The sequence below is a fragment of the Haliotis rubra genome, unplaced genomic scaffold, assembly GCF_003918875.1.
Source record: "Haliotis rubra isolate DU_JTF1 unplaced genomic scaffold, ASM391887v1 Scf122, whole genome shotgun sequence".
NCBI lineage: Eukaryota > Metazoa > Mollusca > Gastropoda > Lepetellida > Haliotidae > Haliotis > Haliotis rubra.
In genome coordinates, this window is record NW_025765137.1 from 1,020,326 (window position 1) to 1,040,071 (window position 19,746).

The following is a 19,746-nucleotide window of genomic DNA, read 5'->3' on the forward strand; positions in this document are numbered from 1 at the left end:
TCATTTCAGCCCATGTTACAAAACGGCCACCATTTTACATGACGTCAGACCACAGTTACCTCCCGTGTTTTGACCAGGAAGAAAAATAGGAGAATGAATTCCCCTGTCTAAATGCTCTGTTCAGTCTGTGATAAGATGTATAGATTGACTTGTGATATCTCACATGAAAGATCAAACACTGTACTTTGTTTACCCACAATCTGCACACGGTATTGACCCCAAGTTCAAGGCTGTTTTGTGTATTTTGGTTCGAAACTTCCGGTGATCATTGTTTCAATGAACACAGCGAAATTGTGATGGTGCATCTAGGCGGATATTTTGCAGCTTGAGAGTCAGGTTTCTGGTTTGTTAGTATGCTTTAGGAGAACAGCCGACGAGTGATATTAATTACACTGGACTCTCCTGTCACTGTAGATAACTTGGAAGGAAATTAATTGTCGTCTGCGCTCATCTACTAATCTTGCAACTCGTCTGCTCGTCAGCTCGTCTGCTCGTCTTGACTCCCATTCTGATAGTTGTCATCTGTTCGCCACATACTGGTTGAGATGTCATCATGATATCGTCAACAATGTGTAGTAGCCATTTTGAATTTTACCGTCTCGTTTATCACCGACTTATGACCAGAGTTCAACCTGAAGCTCAACACAACCTGCTCTGTTTGTAAACCCTAAACCAGCTTTCCCAAAATGAATGACCTTGTGGATATGATTATATATTCTGGAATACCAATGGCCTTCAAACACCAACTCCATCAGCGGAACAGAACATGGAACATCTTTGAGTGGAACCAGTCTCACTGAAGTTAAGGATTTAGAATCTACATCCCCACCTCTTTCCCTAGACTAACATCTAGTCTCTGAAATGGACATGTTTTGCAGAAAAAAACAGTTCCTAAATTACAATAATAAAATAAAATGGAAAGGAGCCAAGAGACTTTCTTCATTTTCAGAAATCTAGACTTGCCACGTAATCTAGACTTGCATGGACTTCTTGGATATATTTGTTCCAGGGTGTCTATGACAGACTACTCTCTCCCTACCTCACGATCTTAGATAATAATCATTGTTACCTCAACAGTCAAAGCATTTTTAAATTTCAAGGAGAATTAAAACCCGACTTAGTTTAGTTTATAAACACTGAACGTATTCTCAGACACACAAATCATGTCTTTGAGTAGAACAGAACACGGTCTTTGGCGTGACGAGAGAACGCTTGGCTCCCCTTAAATGTATTACACTCGCGCAAAGGGTGTCACAAGAAGGAAGTTTTACAGTTATTACAAGCTCATAAAAAACGCAGAATGTGAAGCGGTGCAAATACACATGAGATCTAATCAGAGCAGCAGATCGTGTTACCTCTTTGTATGTTAAACTCTCGAGTTCTTGGTCATATAGCCTCCATATTGAGCATGAACACGCTACATAGGCCATGCTATTTACATATGTATTTTCGTTTCAGATATAGACATTCTGACACGTCATCACCATAAAGAGAGAGTGAGGGAGTGAGTTGAGTTTTACGCCGCACTCAGCAATATTCCAGCTATATGGCGGCGGTCTGTAAATATTCGAGTCTGTCTCAGACAATCCAGTGATCAACAGCATGAGCATCGATCTGCGCAATTGGGAACCGATTACATGTGTCAACCAAGCCAGCGAGCCTGACCACCCGATCCCGTTAGTCGCCTCTTACGACAAGCATGGTCTACTGAAGGTACATTCTAACCCGGACCTGCACGTGTATCAGCACCATAGAATGCCTAGTCTCGATTATACACTGGAAGATTCAATCGGGCACAACAGGGAAAGTTTTGTAAATTGTATGAATGGATCACTCAAGAACAGTGATGACACCAGGTGTTCAAGAAAAAGGAAACCATACCCTAACAGTAGCAGTCGGCACTCACACAATTTGCATGTAAAAGTAACTTTGTGTATTTGGCCTGGCACCCTAAAGCCGAACCCATGCAACGGCCGGCCGTAAAGAAATACATCACAATTTTCGTTGTAGCATTTTCGGAAACGTGAATACACGACACGTTTTTACTGATAACAACTTTTTTTATTCTTCATACGACATTGCTCCTTCATTAGGTGAATGAGTAACTGTGTGTTGAATTGTGTAACCCCTAACCTGATGAAGAAGTTGTTGTCCATAAAAACGTGTCTTGTATTCATGCTCGTCCAACTTCTAAATACCTTTCAATAACTTCATTTTCGGAAACGCTGCACAGTATGTTTCGGGTCATGTTCAAACAGGCAAAGCAACATATCTTGCAATAAATAACACCTTCTAATTTAAATCTTAAGAACAAACTGTATTTTTGACACAATGGGACTCTTTTAGACTCGAAATATAGACGTTTACGATTAAAGGTTACACAATTTAAACACACAATTACTAAAACCAAACTTGTAAACTGACGGGAATAGTCTAACTGGTGTCCGTACGGCGGTGTGAGTACACCCGTCTTGAACTGTTTATCCTTAACTAAACATTGAGCGTTTAAACGTGTGTACAAGACGCGATTAACAACGTTGTTTAAATACATGGTGTTGCTTTCAGTATTTGTAGGTCACTGGACTAGTTTGTTTACGTTGATTCTCTCACTTGTTTTCTGACCCTGTGACGGATCCATTCTAAACTTGTTAGCCATTTGGACGCCATGTTATTACTGTCGTATCACTGTAAGAATTTTCAAATTATTTATTATTACCGTAATGTCTCTTTATTATGGAAATACAATCGTCAGTGTATACATCTAAGGTCGCCATCTTTGAGTGGAACCAGTTTCACTAAAGTTAAGGATTTAGAATATGCATTTCTATCTTTCTCCTCTATCTCACGATCTTGGATTATTATCATTATTATGGTAGCATCTTCCCTATTGAGGGATTATTGACCTAAAATGATGACAACAAATATCTTCAGTTTCTATTGTTGTGAACACCACCAAGAGCGTTAGAATTATGCTTGAATGTACATTGATTCCTAAAATGAAATAACAACAATTAAGATATAGAGTAATGGCAAGTTCAGCATTGAATGTGTACATTGTTTATTATAATAAGGATGTAGTTTTTAAAGGTTGTCTCCTGTGCTTCACACTATCAAAAACATGGCATTTTGACGTCTTTCGAATCTTGTGACGGAGGGTATGAATGAGGATTGGTGACGTCATTCAACCATTGTGGTTTTCTTAAACAGCAGTTCCTACAAGTGTATATTTCTGAAGGGATGATTAAAAGAAAGGAGAAAGAGTTGGTATATATAGAAATTATTACACCTGTATATTATATATCATACGGTTTTACGTCATGGAAGAATCCATGAATTACTACATCTAATACAAAAATTCTGAGACTCGTTTTATAAGATCAACATGATATTCCTTGCTCGTATACTAATCTGTATGTACTTGTCAACGTCGCTCCCAGCGTCCCCCTCAGTTACACACAGGGGATATTTTACACACACACGACACCCTGGACTGTCACGTGTGGAGATGTCCAGTACTCGCCACGTGGTCCGGACTGGCCAGTACAACACAGTGACACAAGGCATGTCGTAACGGTGACATGATCTACCCATGTCGAGCGCCTTGTTAACGGCAATACCTAATCCAAACGGACAAGGCACGCTGCAGCGTTAATAGGTCACTACATGTCAAAAAGCCTAACAGCTACATACCACAGAGTTCGTGTTACCGCTCTGTGTCGTTGTGACGGGGGCTACCGGTGCGGCAGGATACGCTGTCCTTTCGCGATCACGTGGTATCATCACTCTGTGGTGATGATTGATAAACACAGCGTATGAAATGGTTGACTTCGTACAATGCTTGAAGCAGAGGTTATTTATCATTATGGAAAAGGTTTTGTTGATTTTAAAAACAAAATTATTTAGCTTTTAAAACACGAATATCCAATCATATAGTATGGGTTCACTTACGTCTTTCACGTTAAATCCATTAAGATCCGGGTTAGAATTAATCTTCAGTAGCCCATACCTGTAAGAGTCGACTAACGGGATCAAGTGGTCAGGCTCGCTGACTTAGTTGACACATGTCATCGTATCCCAAGATACGATGATGTAGATCGATGCTCATGATGTTGGTCACTGGATTGTCTGGTCCAGACTCGAATATTTACAGACCGCCGCCATATAGCTGGAATACTGCTGTGTGCGGCGTAAAACTAAACTCACTCCGTCAATCAGTCTTTCGCGTTCAGTAAATGGTATTTAAGTAAAGGCAATATCTGTATCAAGACAAATGGAACCATGACCGCTAACACAACTGTTTCGAAGATGGACAGTAGAGTGAAATAACTGGGTTTTAATATCAATTTTCCGGATATTCGAGTTTTAGACTAGCATTGCCAATGACACTGAAAAAACAGGTAACGAAGACTTAGTTACCCGCCTCTACCCGCTTAACCAGATATACTGTATACTGTTAAAACGATCTTCACAGTCTACATGTCAATAGGGGGAGGGTGTGGGGTAGCCTAGTGGTTAAAGCGTTGGCTCGTCACGCCGAAGACCCGGATTCGATTCCCCACAATGGGTGCAATGTGAGAAGCCCATTGCTGGTGTCCCCCGCCGTGATGTTGCTGGAATGTTGCTGAAAGCGGCGTAAAACCTCACTCACTCACATGTCAATGGTTCGAACCAAACACTTACAAACTGAGAGCACCTCCACAACAGGACAGGTTGATACTTGCTGTTTCCCTGCCTGGAGTTTGGCATTAGTTGTATGAAACAAGGACTGTGGACGCGGAATCTGTTTAGTGTGTCTAAGTGACATGGTACTCGTAAGTCACTGAAGTAGCGCTATTAAAACAGTATACCACCAGACTTAAGAAATGCCCCGCACACTTGTGTGCACGTTGTTATACGAGGGTACCTGTCATGAATATTAAACGTTCAACTCCTTTCACCCCATCTTGCCCTCTGAAGCCTAAACACGACTCTGCCGAACTATACTACCCATCAAAAGTTTAGACTCACTAGTGTAAATATAGCCACTACTTCAGTCAACTGTTCTAAACTTGATTTTGCAAAATATTCCATTCTGTTTAAAGGTACTGTTTGCACATGAACTGATATATTGTAAAACAAATTCGTAATGTTGAAAAAAGTATTGTCATGAGAAACTCAAATTCCTAACAATTTTTTACACCCCAACGCAGCTGTTCACATGCAAGATATTTGCACATGCTTTTCAGCAATTTGTTGCATGAACCTTGTGCAATTCATCTCCATAAGGTTTGCTGTTGGTTCCCCCAAGTTAGTGGAGAAATTCATCTTCGATGTAACCATAACATAATATATAGTGAGTGCTTTAAGTGCGTCTAAACTTTTGATGGGTAGTATATATGCTTAACAACCCAGCACACTTGTGAGCACGTTGTCATATGAGGGTAACTATCACGAATGTTAAACTCCCTTCACCCCGACTTTGCCCTCTGGTGGCCTTAATACGACTCTGCCGAACTATATGTTAAACAGACCCACACACTTGTGAGCACGTTGTCACGGGAGGGTACCTCTCATGGACGTTAAACGTTAAACTCCCTTCACCCCCTTGGCCTCTGAAGCTTTTAAAAACGACTCTTTGTGAACTATATGCTTAACAGACCCACACGTTGTCATATGAGGGTAACTGTCATGAACGTTGAACGTTAAACTGCCTTCACCCCAACTTTGCCCTCTGAAGCCTTAAAGACGACATTTTGCTGAATCATATGTGCAACAGCCCGTGACCACCTTCGGTCCCAGACTAGGTCAAGGTCATGGGTGTTGTCTTCACATTCCAACCATGCGTGTAGTACACCACGACCGTTATGGGCGCCGTGAAATGCTACTGACACGAGAATATAATGGTAGATTAAGGGTCAAATGAACTAAAAATGGCAGTGGTGGGGTGGTGGGGCGGTGGGGTAGTCTAGTGGTTAAAGCGTTCGCTCGTCACGCCGAAGACCCGGGTTCGATACCCCACATGGGTACAATGTGTGAAGCCCATTTCTGGTGTCCCCCGCCATGATATTGCTGGAATGTTGCTAAAAGCGGCGTAAAACTAAACTCACTCACTCACTGATATACTTGATACTGGGATCACAGAAGCGACTGATAACGATAACGATATTAAGGTGTTTGTTTTTTGGGTCGAATCCAGTTTTTTAAGGGTTTGCTGAGTGTTGAAGAAAGAAAACTAAGAGAAACATAATGAGTCTGTGCTATTAAATCAACTAAGTGACGTTTCGTTATTGATTTTATGACGTAATTGTTCCAATGGGCGACATTATGTGTATAGTGTTCTCAATGATGGGGAAACATGACGTCATCATGGAACATCAATAATCGATATTTAGATTTATCGATCGATATTTCAACGCTTACGCATCATATCGCATGCTAACGTGAACCTTTGCCTAGGGACGCCGACAGTCTGATTATATTTTTAAAAATCCATCTTTAATAATTATAAACATAACCATTTAAGAAAGAGTACTTCACAATCACACATACCTGCATATAATGTCCAGGTACGTAATAAAAGAATTCTTTATATTCTATAGCTCTTGTGACAATATTGTGACGTGCAGATATCAAACAGCGCTGCAGTTATTTAAATAGTTTGTTATGGATACGATAGTTTTAAATCTATTTATTCGTTAGAGTAGGATTGTTTGCTTTTGTTCGTTCTGCTTAATGTCAATCCCACTTAACGATTGTCAACACCTGCAGTTTTGCTTGTATATTTCAATACCGATAAAGGAACCTCTATGTCATAAATGAGCATTTACGAACGATGACGTCATTATACTGTGACTGCAAAGACGGAAAAAGCACATGATTCTTGTGATTTCAGCCTTAAAAGCAGTTTGTATACACCATCCCTGAATTAAATTTCCTGTTAGTTGAAGTATTCAAAGCATAGCCCAAGGCTTGTGTCACATAACACAGGCGGTACTTCGAGTGATTGATGTACGTGTCATCAGCTGATGCATGTGTTTATATCAGTGGATAAAGTGTCCCTCCGACATCTTCATGTTGTTTCCTTTCCTGCGTAAAGTGAGTGGATGAGTGAATGAGTGAATGAGTGAATGAATCTTTATAATTCTAGTCAGCCCTTACATATATATTAACACAAGACCGCAAAGTATTAGGTGATTCTAACTATGCTCGGATCCGTGTTCAATTTTAAGAGATGGAGGTTTTAGATGTTCAAACGATGGTAGACTTTTAGATATCTTCATGAACTTTGTTCACGTAAACATCATATAGTGAGTGAGTGAGTTTGGTTTTACGCCGCTTTTAGCAATATTCCAGCAATATCAAGGTTGGTCACACCGGAAATGGGCTTTACACATTGTACCCATGTGGGGAATCGAACCCGAGTCTTCAGCGAGACGAGCGATCGCTTTAACCACTGGGCTTCCCCACCGCCCCTGAACATCATATAGGGACGAGCAACACTTTGCATACTCGTGAGTTAAAGAAAATTGTCAAAGAAAACAGACTCCGTTGTACAATTTCGACTATAACATCTATTTATGAATCTCTAACAAGTTCCGTGTAGTGATGATACCAGATGAGCGCATCCTTCCACACAGAGGGCACCCATCACAAACACATGCAAAGCTAAGGAAATTATTCACCTAGCAAACAGGATCGTTTTCAAGAAGCCACCACAGAGAATCGTATTTTTATCAGTGACACGTTGAATCTGGGGATATCCTCTTAAAGCCACTGAATATTGTAATGCTGAGCTTTTGAGCAAGAGTAATATGTCTAAATTCTGTGAGTTGAAGCATGTACGATTGCAGCTTACAGGTGGTAGACTTTAGAGGCTGGATGGGTTGTATTATAAAGGGAATGTTGAATTTGGGAAGGTTGCAGTCATTGTTATGCCCATACAGTGAGTGACATCGAGCAATATCGAGGGGGACACCTGAAATGGGCTTCACACATTGTGCCCATGTAGGGAATCGAACCGGGTCTTCAGCGTGACGAGCGAACGCTTTAACCACTAGGCTAGCCCCACTGCCCCTTGTGCTCATACAGACACCGTGGACCTTGTCAAGAAAGGTTTGGGAGCCATACATGTTTGATGCCCTGCCCTGGTGAAACCCACGGTCAATTGGTATGGTGGTACTTTGCTTACATACCATTCAAGTGAAATCCAGGGTTAGAGCGCACATATCTGATCCTTGCCTCGTTAATGCAACGGCAAAAACAACACGTGCAGTTCACATGTGTATCCACTGCAAAGTTTGCCAGGTATCATTTTGAAAACGCATTCACTAATGATGAATGTAATACTCAAGAAATCGATTATCTTTGATCCAGGTGAGTATACCGGAAGTAAACATCACCGTTCGCCCGGATGGGCGTGCCAGAAGCAAACATCATCTTTGATCCAGATGAGCATATCAGAAGTAAACACCATCTTTGGTCCAGGTGAGTATATCAGAAATAAAGACCATCTTTGGTCCAGGTGAGTATACTAGAAACAAACATCATCTTCGATCCAGGTGAGTATACCAGAAGCAAACATCATCTTTGGTCCAGGTGAGTATACCAGAAGTAAACATCATCTTTGGTCCAGATGAGTATACCAGAAGTAAACACCATCTTTGGTCCAGGTGAGTATACCAGAAGTAAACACCATCTTTGATCCAGGTGAGTATACCAGAAGTAAACATCATCTTCGATCCAGGTGAGTATACCAGAAGTAAACATCATCTTTGGTCCAGATGAGTATACCAGAAGTAAACATCATCTTTGGTCCAGGTGAGTATACCAGAAGTAAACACCATCTTTGATCCAGGTGAGTATACCAGAAGTAAACATCATCTTCGATCCAGGTGGGTATACCAGAAGTAAACATCGTCTATGGTCCAGGTGAGTATACCAGAAGTAAACATCATCTTTGGTCCAGGTGAGTAAACCAGAAGTAAACATCATCTTTGGTCCAGGTGAGTATACCAGAAGTAAACATCATCTTCGATCCAGGTGAGTATACCAGAAGTAAACATCATCTTCGATCCAGGTGAGTATACCAGAAGTAAACATCATCTTTGGTCCAGGTGAGTATACCAGAAGTAAACATCGTCTTTGATCCAGGTGAGTATACCAGAAGTAAACATCGTCTTTGATCCAGGTGAGTATACCAGAAGCAAACATCGTCTATGGTGAGTATATACCAGAAGTAAACATCATCTTTGATCCAGGTGAGTATACCAGAAGTAAACATCGTCTTTGGTCCAGGTGGTATACCAGAAGTAAACATCATCTTTGATCCAGGTGAGTATACCAGAAGTAAACATCGTCTTTGATCCAGGTGAGTATACCAGAAGTAAACATCGTCTTTGGTCCAGGTGAGTATACCAGAAGTAAACATCGTCTTTGGTCCAGGTGAGTATACCAGAAGTAAACATCGTCTTTGGTCCAGGTGAGTATACCAGAAGTAAACATCGTCTATGGTCGAGGTGAGTATACCAGAAGTAAACATCGTCTTTGGTCCAGGTGAGTATACCAGAAGAAAACATCGTCTATGGTCCAGGTGAGTATACCAGAAGTAAACATCATCTTTGATCCAGGTGAGTATACCAGAAGTAAACATCGTCTTTGATCCAGGTTAGTATACCAGAAGTAAACATCGTCTTTGGTCCAGGTGAGTATACCAAGTAGTAAACAGTCTTTGGTCGAGGTGATATACAGAAGTAAACATCATCTTTGATCCAGGTGAGTATACCAGAAGCAAACATCGTCTATGGTCCAGGTGAGTATACCAGAAGTAAACATCGTCTATGGTCCAGGTGAGTATACCAGAAGTAAACATCGTCTATGGTCGAGGTGAGTATACCAGAAGTAAACATCGTCTTTGGTCCAGGTGAGTATACCAGAAGTAAACATCGTCTATGGTCGAGGTGAGTATACCAGAAGTAAACATCGTCTATGGTCCAGGTGAGTATACCAGAAGAAAACATCGTCTATGGTCGGGTGAGTATACCAGAAAACATCGTCTATGGTCGAGGTGAGTATACCAGAAATACATCACCTTTGATCCAGGTGAGTATACCAGAAATAAACATCACGTTTTTCGATCCAGGTGAAATAGATACCAGAAGTAAACATCGTCTTTGGTCCAGGTGTGTATACCAGAAGTAAACATCATCTTTGATCAGGTCCAGAAATAAACATCGTCTTTGATCCAGGTGAGTATACCAGAAGTAAACATCATCTTTGATCCAGGTGAGTATACCAGAAGTAAACATCGTCTATGGTCCAGGTGAGTATACCAGAAGTAAACATCGTCCATGGTCCAGGTGAGTATACCAGAAGTAAACATCGTCTATGGTCGAGGTGAGTATACCAGAAGTAAACATCGTCTATGGTCGAGGTGAGTATACCAGAAGTAAACATCGTCTATGGTCGAGGTGAGTATACCAGAAGTAAACATCGTCTATGGTCGAGGTGAGTATACCAGAAATACACATCACCTTTAGTCCAGGTGAGCATACCAGAAATAAACATTACGTTTGGTTCGGGTGTGGGCACTAGAAATAGACATCATGTCTGATGCAAGTGAGTATACAGGAAATAAATACCATCTTTGTTCCAGACCTGTGGTTATGCCAGAAGTTAACATCATCTTTGGTCCAGGTGAGTATACCAGAAGTAAACATCGTCTTTGATCCAGGTGAGTATACCAGAAGTAAACATCATCTTCGATCCAGGTGGGTATACCAGGAAGTAAACATCGTCTATGGTCGAGGTGAGTATACCAAAAGTAAACATCGTCTATGGTCCAGGTGAGTATACCAGAAGTAAACATCGTCTATGGTCGAGGTGAGTATACCAGAAGTAAACATCGTCTATGGTCGAGGTGAGTATACCAGAAGTAAACATCGTCTATGGTCGAGGTGAGTATACCAGAAATACACATCACCTTTAGTCCAGGTGAGCATACCAGAAATAAACATTACGTTTGATTCGGGTGTGGGCACTAGAAATAGACATCATGTCTGATGCAAGTGAGTATACAGGAAATAAATATCATCTTTGTTCCAGACCTGTGGTTATGCCAGAAATAAACATCATCTTTGATCCAGGTGAGTATACCAGAAGTAAACATCACATTTGATCCAGGTGAGTATACCAGAAGTAAACATCACATTTGATCCAGGTGGGTATACCAGAAGTAAACATCACATTTGATCCAGGTGTGTATACCAGAAGTAAACACCACGTTTGGTCTCAATCAGTAAATTAGAAATATGCCAAGTTTAGTCCAGATCAGTATTTCAGACAGTTTTAGCATGGCAAACTAAACTTGAAATACAATCCACATTGCCATTAAAGTATTTGAACCCGATACAAGTGCATTTTTAAATTCAGAGATACCTGTCCTTCACCTCAGAACACGACAGCTGCCGCCACCTGACTATGCACATGCAAGAGTGCGTTCAGTAACCTACTTCAATACGTTATAGTTGTATATAAAGTTATATACGTACATTGTTGATTCAGCTCACTTAAAAGTATTTACTGTTTCCACCTCAAACATGCGAACAGTGGGGGAACCCTGTTCACCCCAGCCCAACCGTATTATACACAACAGAGCTGGAATACTAATATTAGCCAAGTATTTAAGACGAATTCAACGATCCACTTGTGAAACGAAGCACCGTTGGCTGCCTAACAAAGGTGAGCCGGTTAAGTACAACCACGAGACAGTGTACTACACAATGTAACAAAAACCCACTACATCACGTCCGACAGAAATCGCTTGTTTCCGTAACCTGCGGGGACAAGTAGACCTGTCCTGATTGGTCGCCAACACTTCCAAGACTCTCTGAGGTGTTAACGACAACACTTGCTATTGTCAACGGTGTTGCATTCAGGTGACACGAATACCTGTACCAGACTGTTTGGTTCGTGCTGCTATGCAAGCGCGTATTGACCTTGAGACAAACAAAACGTAACAACTTTGATGACATATCCATCAAATTGACGTCACAAATGACAAGTGTTGACATTGAAAATATACATAACAATTGCGAGCTCCTTCTTACTCAGTGACTCATACGTTGTGGATGGTGTATGTATTATAATGTACGCTACATTGGTTGGCGTGTGTTGTGGGTATGTCCTACACATAATGATAGGCCACAACCTGTTAACTATATGTTTCGCGTCATGCCTTTATCCAATTGTCATGTTGATCAATGAAGGCGCAGTCAAGAAATGGATGTCACAGATATTGGACCTTCTTGAACTTATGCTGCGACTCAACAGAAGGAGTGAGCTCATTTTACCACTAGCTACCCTGTCAGACAAAAGAAATCACACCCTTGATAATTTGGTATGAACAAAAGGTTACAAGCTCGTCAAAATGTTACGAGGCTGTAAACAGTGGCCGAAAACATTATAAACTGATGGTCGAAACACAACTCTTACACCTTTGTGAAATACACCACCATCGAATAGCTGTTTATTTCATTGATACATTATAAGCCACCTTTAAATATTACTGTGTATTTTCTTTTGCCTGTCATTATATTATATATGATCGGGCGGGATGGCCCAGCGGTTAAAGCTTTCGCTGGTCATAACCTGGACCCTGGTTCAGTTCTCCCAATTGGTACATTCCTGGTGATAGTCATATCAAATGCTAGCAGGTCACCCGTAAAGGTTACAAAGGTTAAATGGAGTCAACACAGATCAATAGTATACCCTTGCTCGAGATCGATCCCTTATATACATATTTATACACCTGGCCGAGGTCATTAACCAGTATTCGAAATATGCGCTTGCCCGAAGGCCCGTGACAGGTAGATTTCGTTTCGGTCCCGTCGTGTCAAAATTCCACAGGTCCTAATTTGGAACGCTGACAATATATGATGAACATTATTACAGTGAGAGCGACGTTTCGGGGTAGGTTTTAACACCGTTATCAAGGTCCTAATTTCCTGCAGTTGCTTAAAGTGTCGATTTATCCATCAAAATAAGTTGCGATTGTATTTAAAAAAGCCTGAACACTTTAGTCAGGGCCTGAAACTTCTAAAATATGAAGGCATCATGGCATGTATTAAATTTAAGATCCAACAGTAACTCGTCTTTATACGCCTAACCGGTCTTCCTCGTGTAGCGCGACATGAAACAACGTCACGTGACGTGGATTTACGTTAGTCTCGTTGTAAATGTCTTCCCACGAGATTCGGGGAGAGATAACGATGGGTAATAATGGTGTGTTTGGTGTTCTTTATTGTAGTCTCAAGAAACGATACATCATAACAGCTCATGGCCCTTGTTTGATGTATTGTCATAGTTTGAGACGGAGGCTTGTCAGAAAGACCAGAAATATCCCATAGATGTGTCAGTGAAGACCTGTTTCTCCAGAGTAGGCTACACAGAATTTCTTATTGCATTTTGTGCCCAATAGATTTTGATTCGGCGATAATTCAGCCTGGCTATTCTCTAGCGTTAATGTTTTATATGATATATATAATAGATGAGTGTGAGTGAGTGAGTGAGTTTAACGCCGTCTGTAGCAATATGCCAGCAATAACAAAGCGGGGCGACACCAGAAATAGGATTTAAACATTGTACCCATGTAGAGTGAATATGATGTTCACCAACACAACACATTATGTTTGACATGGTTATCCAACTTTTAAGAAATGTTTGAGACGCACAGGTACAATAATTGTGCACCAGTTTGTCAGTTTAACACGCCAACCAGGCTCAACGCGACTCAGTTCCTCTTTTCTTGACGTTTCCGATACGAAAGAGTGAGTGAGTGACGTTTTACGCAGGTTTTACCAATATTCCTGCAATACATATTGCACCCAGTTTCCGATACGAGCTCTTATTCCGGATTCTAATAAGAGGTAACGTGAATCTGTGAAAGGCATGCACATGAACCATACACACTCGAATACTTTGTGCATTGTTTAATATAGAAATGATTATATGCATAAATCCTACGAGGTTAATATTGTGGATTAAGTCGATTCTCTTATGATTATTGTCACAATAATATTGATGATGATGGTGATGATGACTGGCGTCCCCTGTTATATACAATACAACGAAATAAGACGCTATTTACGTGTCGTAATCTTTTTAAGAAAGTGATTCATGCGAGGTATTCAAAGGTCGTATTCATTGTCGTAGCCTCATCTTTCCTTTCCTGCTACTGTCAAACATACCAGCAATAATAACGAGAAACCAAATTAATGATAACCTTACTTTTGGTGACATGACGAACTGTAAATGTGAATGTAAATGACAGACAAGAAAGATCGGGTACAATCGGAGTGAATGTCGCGATACATCGATGAATCGTGTGAGCCTCGTGAATGGGGAAACAGGTTATGTCACTCTGTCAAGAGTGTCCAAGTATGGATAGTTCAGCTGTGGGAACCAAGTGTGTTGATGAAGGGTCAGGTCGCACACAAGGGGGAGAAAGTCAGAACTTCAAGCTTGAATGATTCTTCATAATGGCGAACCGTGCTAATTTATGCCTGAATATGTCAACTGTGTTTGTGTGTGTGTGTGTGTGTGAGAGAGAGAGAGAGGAGGGGAGGGAATTTGAATATGCAGTGAATAATGCGTCGTTTTGTGGTTAAGGTTGCGCGGAAGATACAATTTGTTTCTCAGCAAGGGGTCTATAAACATTAAATCTAAGAAACAACAACGAATCTACAGTTCCCATCTTGCATGGTATCAGATCAAGCATCGAGTTCGCTTGTTTTGGTGCTGTAGGTTTATACATTAAGATGTAATTTTCAGCAATCACGTCAACAGAGCGTTATATAGTATGACAGTTGTGCAGCCCTTAAACATCAGCAGAAATCACACGTTCCAACTATACATAATTTCAACTAAAAGTGTTGGAGAATAATTTGTCCCTAGAAACAAACTTCTGCGATCACAGTTCGATGGATGAACATTTCAAAGTTTTGAAAGTTGTTTTTCAAAACTCAGCCTGCGTGTGAATGTATGAGAAGTTTGAAAACAGTTCCCACGTTGTGAGAAATCGTTATGACCATGTAGTGTATCAGTCATAACTAATGGTAAACATCATAATAAAAATACTCACCCTTTTCAATGTTTCGTCTCCCGATTTCCCCAAAGATCGTAAGATCCCTTTGCATTCGCCATGACCCTGTCTTTGTCACAGGCCGACTGAACGAACCAGAAACCTTGCGTTCTTAATGGTCTAGCGAGTCCGGGCGTATTCAGTAACACACATCATTCGGAGATCTGCCTTTAACATGACATTACAAGACGTTGCCTCAGGCACTGTTCTACCGCATGAAAGTATGTGGCGACTGCGCATGTCAAATGAGAATAATTTGTAGAGCAATTAAGTACTCCTTTATTTTCACACTGAATTACCAACACGCTATACACTGATAAGCCGAAGGGGTAGTTATGCTTGACAAACTTGTCGTTCGTTTAATGAGGGAGTGAGTTTAGTTTTACACCGCTTTTAGCAATATTCCAGCAATATCACGGCGGGGTACACCAGCAATGGGCTTCACACATTGTACCCATGTGGGGAATCGAATCCGGGTCTTCGGCGCGACGAGCGAACGCTTTAACCAAGAGGCTACAATAACATGACCGCATAGGTTTATGTGAAGAGAGCTTGATTCTTTTTGTTTCTCTCTGTAGCCTTTTTTACATAATGTTATAACATTAATCGCTGATCTCAGCAGGTTATATCTGAAAAACAAAATAATGAACAAAACCTTCCCCTTCTCAAGAAATAGATTAGAAATTTGGAATTCGTTTGGAAGTGGTGAATTAAGTGGCTAAATTGACTATATTTTTACTATTTGCGCACCCCTGCACACCCCACCCCACCCCCTCTCTGGATCTGCCTATGGATCATCTAACATAAGTTTTTCAAAGGGGCGTGGAAAACCTACATCGGTCGTCCCATTTGATTGAAATGGTTAGATGTTTTGTTATTCACCTATGGCAAGGGTCGTTCAAGGAATCTCTCCGTGCAATCCCTTAGAACCTGACAGAAAGAATTACTGGTCGTGACGGGTTAATTTTTCATGTGGTGAACGTTTCACCTGTTCAGGGAGGGAATCACGAATTGGAACTGTCTTCATTGTTTCTCTCACGTCGAGGTAGGCCCGGGCTTGTGAAACACATCGTTCAGTTTTCAACAAATTCTTGTACCCATTAGAAATCACGATCAAAACCTAACCACCACCCTATTTTGTTTGTGGTTTTTACACATTAAATAACTACAATATCATCAACACTCGGGAGTCATCTCTCTCGGTATCTGTCGTAACGCATTTCATAGGGATTAGTAGGGCGTAAAGATGGAAAGAATGTATGTATGTATGTATGTATGTATGTATGTATGTATGTGTGTGTGTGTGTGTGTGTGTGTGTGTGTGTGTGTGTGTGTGTGTGTATGTATGTATGTATTATTATTATGATTATTGTTATTTGCACATTAACATATTTAAGAATTTATGTGCCACAATCTGTACATATAAAATGGAACAACGTTCCTGAATTGTTATTATTATCATTATTGTTATTTACAGATTAAAGTATCCAAGAATGGATGTGCCACAATATGTACATATGAAATGGAACAATGTTCCTGATTTTATGTTTTTATTATCTTAATTGTTATTTTCCGATTAAAATAATATAATGTATGTGAACGACTTTTCTGAATTATTATCATAATCTTTATTGTTATTAACACATTAAAATATTATGAATGCAGTAAAGATGGTTCAGGTCATCCTGACACAGTCAGGCTGGTGAGGCTCATCATGAACTTTGGGCTCTCGCCCCCTTGCCAGTCAAAAGATTGGGAGGTACCAAATCCGAGACTCCAAGAATAATGGAGAGTCGAGCAACTTGGGGTGCAAATAGATATTTCATAAGCCATTTTCTTCCCGAATCATATATTTTACGTATGAATGTGTATTGCAATGTCCTTCTTAAAAAGTGACATATGTGTGGGGAAAAGACCCAGTCACCAATAATGCGTTGTTTCAGTAACGGCGTTTGACACTGTAAGGAGCAGCCAAACCCGTCTCCCCTATCATCGTACAGGTATGCTGTGGAGTGTCTTCTTCAAACCAGAATGTATAGTCCCAAAGTGTTGAATCATTTGTGTGTAGCTGATCTGTAAGAAGCGGATTTCCACTCCTTGGCTTGCTTCAACAAATGTACAGTAGCATGCAGTCATGCGTGATTTCAATGCGCAATACAAACAAAAACACGGCTACGGTTGGCTGTCAGCAGTTCTATTGAAGCTTTGACACATTCACTTAAACACCATTCGTTACCTCTGTTAAACCATTCAGAAACTTTCTCGCGAGATTCTGCGAGACCTCGTAAGGGACGAGAAATCATCGAGGACTCAGCGAGAACTGAGTTAATATAGTATTAAAACGTAAAACAACGTAAAGGAAAGGAAGGATAACATTAAATGGAGGAGCAACTTATTTATACAGTGACAGCGACGTTTCGGTGTAGGTTCTAACACCTTTGTCAACTGCTTGATAGCGGTGTTAGTACCCACTCCAAAACGTCGCTCTCACTGTATAAAGAAGTTGTTCATCCATCCATGTTTATTTTTATCCTTCCTTAGTGATCCAACATCAAAAGGGGCATTGGGATAGCCTAGTGGTTAAAGCGTTCGCTCGTCACGCCGAATACACGGGTTCGATTCCCCTCATGGGTACAATGTGTGAAGCCCATTTCTGGTGTCCCCGCCGTGATATGGCTGGAATATTGCTAAAAGCGGCGTAAAACCATACTCACTCACTCATTCCAACTTCAAAATGCCTCTCAAAGAAGGTAAAGTACCCATAACGTAAGATAACCACTCCAAGTTCAAACTACATCTCAAACCGATGTGACACTGCGAACCGTTAAAGACGTAGTTAAAGTGGATTATCCTAAACCCACCTTGAAAGTCTATACCCAACTGCAGCAATACAACGGAAATTCCCATGTCGGGAGTTCAGAGGTCAGAATGACGCCCGGGGCCTTTTGAGACAGCGTTAACAATAATTAGAGGGCATCGTACAGATAGAAGTATTAGATTGCTGATAGGTACCTGTCAGTTGGTAGGTTATTGTCGAACATAAGTCAAATCATCGAACCATGACGTCCCCGCTATAGCGCTGCGATTAGTGATCTACTGATTGCGGGAGTTTGTTATGGGAAGGGATCCAAACACGTTGTAATCAAGGATTAACCATCAAAGGGATGGGCCCACTTGCTCAAAGCGAACTAAGCTCTACGATGGGCATTATTCCATACTAATAGACATAGATAGCGCTGAGGTGGCTTTGGGCAAGTGGGCGCTGGCCAGGTTCTTCCCGACATTTAACAACAGACATTCGGAGGATGTAACGAATATGACATGTTGCTTGTCAACTCTGTTGCATGGGATGCCGTCCCGTACTGAGCTGGCGACGAACCCAAACGGTCGGCTCAATATAATATACTGAGGATTGTATGGTCTCTCATATTCAAATTCATTCTCTCTCTCTCTCTCTGAGACTCTCTCTCTTTCTCTCTGGGATCCCCCCCCCTTCTGTCTCTCTCTCACACACACAACAGATCACACACGTGTCTCTCGTTGGCAAGAGAGAGAGAGAGAGAGAGAGATAGAGGAGAGAGAGAGTGGATAAGGGAGGGGCGAGAGTGAGATTATATATATATATATGGTGTGTGTGTGAAATCACAGGGATATATTATGTGTGAGATGTCTCGCTAGTTAGACTGACAGACAGAGCAGAGATATATAGAGTAAGTACATCATTAAGTCAAATTTAGAGGTATACCATGGCAGCTGCCATGGAGCTGGAATTCCCTTTGTTGTAAACGTGAGCATCCAACCACAAAACAAGCCATTAGAATGATGGTTTAACCACGAGACCCCCGAACTAACTCCACCGCCTCCATTTTAACCACCCAATCTCCCGATCACCCAATCTGCTTCACTGAATAGATCGTGTTGACAGGATCGTGTTGCTAGTGCATTGTGTTCACGTACCACATTCTCCAAAAACACAAAGCTCTATCAAACCCTTTATATACGTGTCTAATTTTAACAACAGGAAACCGAATCCCACCCCTTCCTTGTTGTAAAGTCCATACTCCTCCCAGCTGAAAAGAATTTCAAACAGTCTTACAATTCCACATACACGCATCGGAAACCGGCGAGTGCCACTCAGGTGGGAAACCACATTAATCTCACGTCGTCGACGACGTACGGATCATCACACGACGTCGTTTCCTCCTGGATGCGCGCCAACCACATGGACGTGTGACGAGGCCTTACAAGAAGCAGTTATGAAATAAACCAGGATTATTCTTCATATTGATATACCGCAGAATGCAAGGAAGTGTTCAATATCCTGTATCTTCATGTCTCGAGATGCTGATATGACGGTGAAATCTTGAACAGTCATGATCGTATTAGCATGACTTTCATTTTTTAGATGTTTTCCCTTTATCTACTTATTATATGCATGCTTATATGTTGGTTGTTGTATTTCTAATGTGTGATTTTAAAAAGAGATGTCAAGATAATTCAACTTTTTATATTCAGTGTAGTTGTGCTTATGGTCGAGAGTTCAGTAAAAGCCAACCCTCAACTTGAACGATGACATCATGAAAAAGATTTGGTCTTCATCAACACACTTCAAATACAGTGTTCAAGTTGTT

At 41.0% G+C, this 19,746-nt stretch overlaps 1 protein-coding gene across 2 annotated transcripts in view; it reads right to left on the reverse strand.

The window, feature by feature from the left end:
• Window positions 1-15,227, reverse strand: part of LOC124265875 (sodium- and chloride-dependent glycine transporter 2-like) — a 50,014-nt gene extending 34,787 nt beyond the window's left edge. For both annotated transcript variants that reach the window (XM_046700728.1, XM_046700727.1), the window contains exon 1: window positions 15,116-15,227. The gene's annotated coding sequence lies outside the window, so the exon portion shown is untranslated. The remainder of the gene's footprint in view (window positions 1-15,115) is intronic.
• Window positions 15,228-19,746: the final 4,519 nt, after the last annotated feature.